Below are 9,735 nucleotides of genomic sequence, written 5' to 3' on the forward strand. Positions count from 1 at the left end.
CTTAAACCTGGGGTCCAGTGCTGTGGCTAGCTTTAGAAATCTCACATTGGTACCTTCTTTGCATTTTGTCAAATCTGCAGTGAAAATGTTCTTAAAATGAACATGTGCTGGGTCATCATCTGGGACTGCTGTAACATGAAATATATGGCAGAATGCAGGTGAAACAGAGCAGGGGCCATACAATTCTTCCACACAGAGTTCAGTCACAAATCCAATTAATGCTTTTTTTTTTTTTTTTTTAAGAGCATCATCAGCATGGAAGCATGTCCTCTGGAATGCTGGCCGAAGCATGAAGGGGCATAAGAATGTTTAGCATATCTGGCATATAAATACCTTGCAATGCCGGCTACAAAAGTGCCATGCAAACGCCTGTTCTCACTTTAAGGTAACATTGTAAATAAGAAGCGGGCAGTATTGTGTCCTGTAAATGTGAACAAACTTGTTTGTCTTAGCTTTTGGCTGACCAAGAAGTAGAGCCTACAAGTCCACTCAGTCCTAAAGTTTTACATTGTTTTTGAGTGCAGTTATGTAACAAAAAAAAAAATCTACATTTGTAAGTTGCACTTTCATGATAAAGAGAATGACAACAGTATTTGTATGAGGTGACTTGAAAAATACCATTTCTTTGTTTATCATTTTTACAGTGTAAAAATTTGTATTAAAAATAATAATATAAAGTGAGCACTGTACACATTGTATTCTGTGTTGTAATTGAAATTAATACATTTGAAAATGTAGAAAAACATCCAAAAATATTTAATACATTTCAATTGGTATTCTGATGTTTAACAATGCGATTAAAAGTGAGATTAATCGTGATTAATTTTTTAATCACAATTAATTTTTTTGAGTTAATCATGTGAGTTAACTGCGATTAATGGACAGCCCTACTGAAAAGACATGTTTGAAGTCAATTATCTGAATGCTTCTAGGTTTGGGCTCAATTTGAATTTTTTTTTAAAGCAAGAAGTTGCACAAAAATTCTATTCCCAGTGCCTGATAGTTGGAATCAGGGATCAATCTGGGCAGTATGTAGTGGTACAACCTATCAGCACATCTCTCAAACTGCTTTCCGGTCCTCCAGAATCTCAGCTTTCATTTTGTGGTCGCTAGGAAAATCTGAAAATTTGAGTAACTGACGCAGTGACATCCGCTTGAGTTTGCAGAGAGCCTAAAATAACAGCTCTGGGAAATATGAACTTCCCCATTAATATTATTTGAGGCTATCAATTATTATACTTGATCAATGTTAACTAGTTAACTGCTTATCAAAGAAAGGAGGTAAATATAATCAATCTATAAAATTTACTTTGAGTGACAGCTCATTTTGGCATCATGCATGGATGGGTTTGGGGGATTATTTTTAATGGGTACCAACATTTATTCCCCATCAGTAACACCAGTCAAAAAGATACCAAGGTGTCACAGAGCCTAGTGAGCATTCCCTCCTACTCATGCACTTCACCTGCTGTGAGGGGAATCCAAGAGTCTGTGCTCTGTATCCCCTGAGTGCTTTGCGTCTCCTGTTAAGTTTCTGAAGCCTCAGCAGGCTGCTGCACTGGTTCCTCCATTGGCCTTCTCTATCACATTTCCTGGGCACAGACTCTTTTCAGAAATGGGTCTCCTTAATCCACCTGCCTTAAACCCAGCACTCCCTCCCTAAAGATACCCCAGTTAAACAAGTCCTTTCACAGGACTCCACCCAAAAGGTGTGGAGCTTCTATCATAGTTTAACTTTCTCAGGAGCATACAGTAGTTGTGAAAAAATTCTCTCTCACACATACACACTTTGTACAGTCTAATACCTTTATGCTCTTTCATATTTAATCATGTAAAGCACAGGAGAGTACAGTTCATACAAAATAAGCACTAAATGCAATGTCTCTGCCTCAGTTTCCTCATCACTTCAGCACATTCTTTGGGCAGGGCAGTGGTGTAACAAGGCTCTAGGGCCCTAATGCAAGAATAGGTTAGGGGCCCCCTTCCCGATTCCAAAATCTAAACTTTTGCTTATCCCCAACCTACCACCCCAATGTGTCCCACTCACCCCCCAACACCTCACCCCATAGTTCCCCAAACATTCCCCATTCACCCCATAGTCCACCTAAAACTTGCCCCCCAGTTCCTCACCCACTGCCCTGAGAACTTCCAGCCAGGTCCAATTTGAATGAGTGGTGTAGCAACCCACTACACTGGAATGCTGCTTTGTCTGGTAGGGCCTCCATAGTCATGTAACCCTGGTGCAACTACATCATTTGCATAATTTTAGCTATGCCCCTGGGGCAGGGGTCCAAATCCCATGGGTTGTCCAAAATCCTTAGGGACATCTGGTGTCACAAAAGTGGACTGGGACCCCCTGAGGCTACTACATGCTGGATGGTCTCTATCTTCTGGATCCCTCTTACCCAGATTCTGTGATCTTGCTCTCTCTTTCCCCACACAGTCCCTCTTCCTGTCTGGCTCCTGTGTGTTTATTTTTAGCCACTCCTGGTCATCTGGCCTGTTTTGTTTTCCTCCTGGTTACTTTCCATTGCTCCTCCAGAGGAAACAGCTAAACTATTTTTATAAGGATGCAGCTGCTTTTTTTGTATAACCTTTGTGAGGTCTAAGCACTGTCATTAACCTTAAATATTTCCCTTTGCATCTGTCTGGGGTGTACATGCTGCAGGCCCTGGATCCATAAACATATAGGCACTCATAATACAGCAGTTTTTCATAATACACCTTCACAATATCATTCAGGATTTATATATTGCACAGATACAGCCCCAATTCATCACACAAGCCTAAGCAGCCTTGCGTGGCATCTGAGCCCCACCAAGAATCTCCATAGAGCCCAGGGGTATATATGAACATGACTGAAAGGGAATCCAGGCCAAAGAACTCACAAAGACTGCATGATCATATTCTGAACATCTGTACAATCCATTGAGAGCACCATCTCAAGTGGAAGGAGCTTGGAAGCATACCCCTATTTTCCCCCTTCTTGCACATTTTGACACAGTTCGAACATACCACTAGTTCTGTCCCACATACTTAGTACAATCCCACATTTCAGGGTTGTACTTACATGAATAGGAGTGAAAAGATTAAATTAATCTATATTCCCAGCCCTGATGAGCAGCCCTACAAAAACAAAGATGTGGGCATACTGGATATTTTAAAAAAAAGTTAATTGGGCACATGATCATACTCCGATTAAAGTCAATAAGAGCTTTGCCATTTACTTATTTGAGAGGAGGATTGGGGCCTATGTAAAGACATTCCTGTTTAAAGGTTCTAAAGACTATTACGTATGTATAAATAAACAAAAATTTTATCCAGGACAGTTTCTTGATTAAAAATCCTTATCTGGGCTTTTGGAATTCAACACCTGTTTTTATGAGCATCACAGGAATTTGGTTGTGAAACTGCCCTTTGGGTGTTTCCTCAACCATAAGCATTTGAATTTAAATTAATTTTTGCTAGTCTCCAAATAAGTATAAACGCTTAAACACAAACTGTACAGAGCTGAAGTATGCAACTCCTATTCCTAACTGATATTCAGGAATAAATGAAATAGCAAATAAACTGTGTTTTGAATTCATTTTTAATGTTTATTATTCAGTTGTCACATGTTCAGATTTGCTAGGCCAATTATGGCTTGGCCAGTATTCAGAATGGATGCCAGCTAGTATAATTTATTATCCAGTGATGATGCACAGAAAGACCTGGCCATGCCAACGTCGCTGAAGATGTCCCAAAATGCATCACAGAAGAACTGCAACTTCTGATCTCATGTTCTGAGTTCATGGCAATTGTGATAATTTGCACTTCCTGTTGACTTCAGTGGGTTGGACGGCCCCAGTAAGGATGGAAGCTGGGTCAGCGCTAAATAGAGTATTTTCTTTGAGGATTTCAAATTGATTTATAAATAGTTAAGGATCACAAAACCCCACCTCGGTCTGTGTAAAGTTTCAGCACCAGCATCATAACTGCCACTCCTACCCTCTCCAAGAGAAGAATCCATAGAAGGGAAAGAAAAAAAAATGGCTATAGATTTTTGTTGTAGGTTATAATTAAGGCCAACCATTTCTTGTCAGAATTGGTAAATTAAAGATATACTGATTTTTCTTGGCATAAAAGGATTTGACAATGCCCTATTATTACTTTACAATCTGATATTACTTATTGTATTCACAGTTTCAGTTCTTAAATTAGGAATGGCATCAGAATGAGCCACAAAAAATAAAGGATTATTAGAATTTTTAAGATAAGAGTTGAGCCGGGGCAGAGAAGATCAAAGCACTCTGACATGATAGATGTGGGACTAAGACAGAAGTTCTCAAAGTGTGGGGCGTACCCCCCAGCACGGCATGGAGAAACATCCAGGGGAGGCATGGTGGGACCCAGGCCAGCCCCCACAGGGGTGGGGAGGGAGCACCTGCCCACCCCCAGCTCTGCTCCGGTCACGCCCCAGTCATGTCCCCGGCTCCTGGCCCTGTCCCCAGCCTCAGCACGGCTCTGCTCCAGGCCCCACTCCCGCCCCCAGCCTCGGCCCCTGGGTGCAGCCCCGCTCCTGGCCCCAGACACACCCAAAGCCTCGTCCCCCTTACTGTCTGCCTCCTGCCCCGGTGCACTGTCCCTGCTCCCAGCCCCAGCTCCCGGGGGGGAGTGGGGGCGGGAAAGGGAGGGGCAGCAGGATGCGAACGGGGGCGGGGCGACCCTCAAAAGTTTGGGGACCGTTGGACTAGGAAGTCAGAAATCGCTACACCTCTATCAGCTGTGGAGGTGAGAGGAGTTAATTGGAGACTGACATTTTAATACGTCAACACCACCTGAGGTAAACCTGACAGTTATAATCTACTTATTTACCATCTTCTTCTAGTCTTGGCCCTTCTTGTGCCTGTTCATTTGCTAGTGTCTCTTGACTGCAGTGTTACTGAGCATTAAAATAAAAATGGCAGACGATGTAGGCATAACGTAACTGGTTTTCAGAGATGCTGAACATCAACTAAAGTTAATGAGATCTGCAGGTGCTCAGCATCCTGAAAATCAGGACTCAGATAATTTACCATTGTACAGATTAAAGAAAAATAAAATATGCAGCGTTGTGAGTTGGGAAAAACATTGAAGCTGGTGGGTGGAACAGTCACCCTTCATTTACAATAGAAACAGTTAATCGCCTTTATGGCAGTCCCTACTTAACACAAAGGCATATCAGAGTCCACCCAGGATTTGAGCTAACTGGGCGGAGGGCTTCACTGGGTATTGTTTTGGCTAAGTTTGTGGGGGAGAAGCACACATGAGAACATACAGAGAAGGAAGCAACATGCACAGCCAGCCTTAAACAAGCACACTATGGTAATGGCTAAAAGAGGTTTGGGGCTGCAAGAAAAGAGGAGAGAATATATTCATAAGCTATTCCACCCTCAGGCAGTTTTTTCATTTTCTTTTCTTTTTTTTTTTTTTTTATTAAGTGCCTCACATGGGTTTGCCCCATTCTTCTTTAAAAACATAGGCAAGGTACCTTTGATCTAACTTTCAATCTAGTTAAGTGGAAAGAGAGTTAATATGGGTTTTAAGTGCATCCATGTCTGTGTGGCAACAGCCTAGTTAATTACCTTGTATTTGAAGGACACTAAGGAGCTCTCTAGGCCCCGCTATTTGAATCCCTCCAAGTCATTATGTCAAGCTTTCTGGACTGGCTAAAGAGCATGAGTGCCAGCGGCGGCTCCAGGCACCAGCGTGCCTGGGCGGCAAGCCGTGGGGGGCGCCCTGCCGGTCCCTGCGAGGGCGGCAGTCAGGCAGCCTTCAGCGGCATGCCTGCGGGAGGTCCGCCGGTCCCGCGGATTCAGCGGCGGGTACGCCAAAGCCGCGGGACCAGCGGACCTCCCGCCTAAGGCAGCCTGACTGCCGTGCTTGGGGCAGCAGAAAAAGCTAGAGCCGCCCCGATGAGTGCCGTCCTCAGGCAGACCGTCAAGAAGCAGGGCACAAACCCGAAACTGGTTGTGAGTTCTATACTTAGGCTTCACCAACCAGGTATGAAATGTAAACTTCTCAGGCACTATAACAGCCTAACCGTGGAGTCACAGACAGTCCTCTTATCTTGCAACCTAGGGAAGCTTGCCTTTCTGACAGATGGTCCCTTACTCCAAAAATCACAATGTTCAGGTTACTCCCAATCCCCAAAGACCAGCCATTTACCCCTAGGGTGATTATATTTCCCAAAGGGAAAACATGACACTGCATGGGACTAACCTGAGCCCTCCCACCCTCCCCTAGGGCTTGCCCTAGCTGCTTGCCCAAGCCTTGCCCCCCCTTCCCACGCAGGGCTGGCTACGCTGCTCGCCCAAGCCCTGCCTGCCTGTGCAAGGCTGGGGTTGGTGTCACTGCTTACCCAAGCCCTGCCTGCCCCGCACCCGAGCCCTGCCTCCCCCCCAGTGCCGGGCTGGCATTACTGCTCACTCCCCACACATTCCTCTGCACCCCACTTTTTTGACAAAAGTGGGCATTTGTTCTGTTTGCTCCTCCCAACTGATCAAGCTGGCAAGAGCAAATGGGACAAATGCCCACTTTTGCCAAAAAACTTGGGACAGCCAGGACAGGGCTTAAAAAGGGGACCGTCCTGGTCAAAACAGGGACGTATGGTCAACCTACTTACCACAGGTCAGTTGCACTGTAGATCTTATACTAAAGACAACAGTTGCAGGCAAGCCTATAATAAACTGACTAAAGAATTGTTAAATAAGACAAAAAAATTATAGCTATTTGCAAAGATAAAACAATTAAGGTACACACACAAATGAGTTATTGTCTTAGGCTCCAAAAGGTAATAGAAGCTGCTTTAATATGCAAGCTCTGTCTGCTATGGCTAACACAGGCAAAGCAGATGGGGATCCCTTCCTTATGCTTAGAAAACTTGCCCTCCCAAAATCCAAGTAGCATAGAGATCCAGTTTCTTCTTGTCAGGGATTTTTATTCCCTTCCTCCCAGACAAAAGTGCCGGCTTCTTCCACGCCCTAGGGGTGCTCAACCCCCCTTTCCACCCCAGGCCCCACCTCCACCTGACCCCTATCCCCAAGCTCCGACCCCTACCCTGCCTCTTCCCGCCCCAGGCCCCGCCCCATCCCTTCTCCCAAGCCCCCACCCCCGCCGTCTCTTTCTGCCCAGTTCTGCCCCCTCTCCGGAGTGTGCCCCTTCCCTGCTCCTCCCTCTCCTCCCCCCCCCCAGCACCTCCTGCCCGCTGTGGAACAGCTGACTGCAGCGGGCAGGAGGTGCTGGGAGGGAGGGGGAAGAGTTGATCGGTGGGGCCGCCAGTGGGCAGGAGGGGGAAGGTGGCTGCTGGTGGGTGCTAAGCACCCACTAATTTTTTAGTCAACCCCTATGCTCCCAGAGTTCAAACTCATGGCATGAGTTCATATGCAGGTCTCCTCTTAATGGGGGTGGGTAGGGGTGGGGAGGGACAAGAATGCAAAGTCTTTGTTCTTTGATGTTTCACAATGGCTTATTTGGTGGACAGGACCTAACACCTTCTGTAGAAAGCCAGCATTTTACATTAGTTAATGCTGCTTTCCTGTTTGGTGATTTACACAGTTACAGTGGGTTGCAATGCAAACACTCAGTATAATATAAAATGGAATACAAATATAAGTGAGATTAATACATGCAGCATCCTACAAGCATTTCAAAAAGTTTATGCATTTGTCAGTGTTCATTTGAGGCTTAGGGGCCTTGGCATGAGCTGGCACCTGGTCTGCCAGCATCACACATTTCTAAAAAGATTATTCCCTATATGGCCCAGCATTGTAGATGGAGCTGAATGCAGCACATGAACAAAAGGATAGAGCAAAAGCTTAGCATGGTTTTGTACAATCACATACCCCAACATTTTACAGGAGCTAAACATCGATCAACCCCAACGTTCTTGAGAAGTGTTTTTCTGTTTCTTCACCCTTATACATTGTTAAGACGTTGTTGCATCTTGACTCATACATTAAAGACAAATTTTCATTCAATTGTAAAATTACCAGGAGCGTTTGATTTGCCAGACCAGGCACATATTCTACTAGCCTGCCCTAACCATGATGGGAAAAAAAAAAACCAAAGGATATTTTACTTGGATGTAAAAATCAAAAAGTTACCAGGAAAGTAGAATTTTGCAAGGCTACAATGAAGTCTACAACTATCTAGTCATTTTTAGTTTGCTCACCACTACTTAGTCACTGAATACAGAAAACTCTTAGAAAGCTAGAATTCCTAGAAAATTGGTGTAATAGCTGTCAGGGTGCACACTACCATCTCTGATTCTCTGTCAAGCACACTGGCTGATCTGGTACTGCTGGAGCCAATTTATCATTTCATTCTCAGTGATTCTACCAAGAAAGGGAAGATTATAGACAAAGGTTTCAGATGATTTTCCTCTAGTTAATATTACTTCATGTCAATGAGAGTTTTGTTTGTGCAAGAATTGGAGGATTGGGGTCAGATTTACAAAGGCACTTAGGCACCTATCTGCCATTTTAGTCACCTAAAACTACCATTTAGATAACACTAACATTCTCAATATCACTGCTCAGCTGCCACCTAATCCCATAGGCACCTACATCTCCACAGCACTTAAATTTCTGACAGTGGGCATGCACAAAACCACCTATGTCCTGACACCACCGCACTGCTATTGAGCAGCTTGGAGCCCTAGTGCAAGAGAAAGCTTTGGTGGCCCAAGAGCAAAATTCTCAAACTAGAGCTTCCTCTGCACATCTACAGGTTTGGGCACAGCACATACAAAAAAGGCAGCTAGAGAGAAAGTGTTTCTCAGAATACCCAATAGCCCAGTGGTGAGGGCACTCACCAGGGATATGGAAGATGCAGGTTTAAATCCCCACTCTGCCCAATTTGGAGCACAGATTTGAATGTCATTCTCTGACATCCCAGGTGAGTGCCCTAACAACTGGGTGATGGAGTCAGTCTCTCGCTCTAGCCTGGTGAATATTTAATTATTTATACAAAGTGAAAAAGCTTCACCAGAAGAGCTGGAGAGAGGCCCAGCCCAGAATACCCAATAGCCTGATAGTCAGGGCACTCACCTGGCCCACCTTGGTTCAAGTTTCTGCTCCAAATCAGGCAAAGGAAGGATTTGAATCCGAGTCTCCCAGCTCAGTGCCCTAACCACTGGGCTACCATGGAGTAACAGGATCTTTTCCTTTCATTTTTCGTGAAAAAGGACTGACCTGGTTTAGTCGCCTAACTCCAAAGGTCATGGCTGAGAATCCAGAGCAGAGGGAGGTGCTTCAGTTCAGAACCTAAGGCCCTTATCAATGGGAGCTAGGGACCTAAATACCTCTGAGAATCTAGACCTACATCCTCTCCCTTCCCTCTGCATTTCATTTCTGGCTAATTTAGATGGCTCGGCTTACTGGCTTCTGAGAATCTCTTTCTTTGGCACCTAACTCTCCCCATACAACGCCTGGGGAGCCTGGGCAGAAATCTAACTCAGAGCTGAGAATTCCACTAGGCAACAAGGCACCCAGGCATAGTGTTGCAACGCCTAAGTCCCTTTGTGAATCTAGCCCTTGGTGTCTCTAACTCATAACAGTTATTCTTCTTACAATATAATCAAACTTCAAAGACAAGGCTCTTAAGGGTAGTGTTATGATGTGCACTCAGGGTATTAAAACATTAAAGGATTCCAAAAACACACACTTCCATAGAAATGCCAGTTTAATTCAGAATTTACAGCCATGCCTGGATTCT

This window comes from Terrapene carolina, unplaced genomic scaffold (assembly GCF_002925995.2).
Source record: "Terrapene carolina triunguis isolate 2854851 unplaced genomic scaffold, T_m_triunguis-2.0 Scaffold42, whole genome shotgun sequence".
Taxonomy (NCBI): Eukaryota; Metazoa; Chordata; order Testudines; family Emydidae; genus Terrapene; species Terrapene triunguis.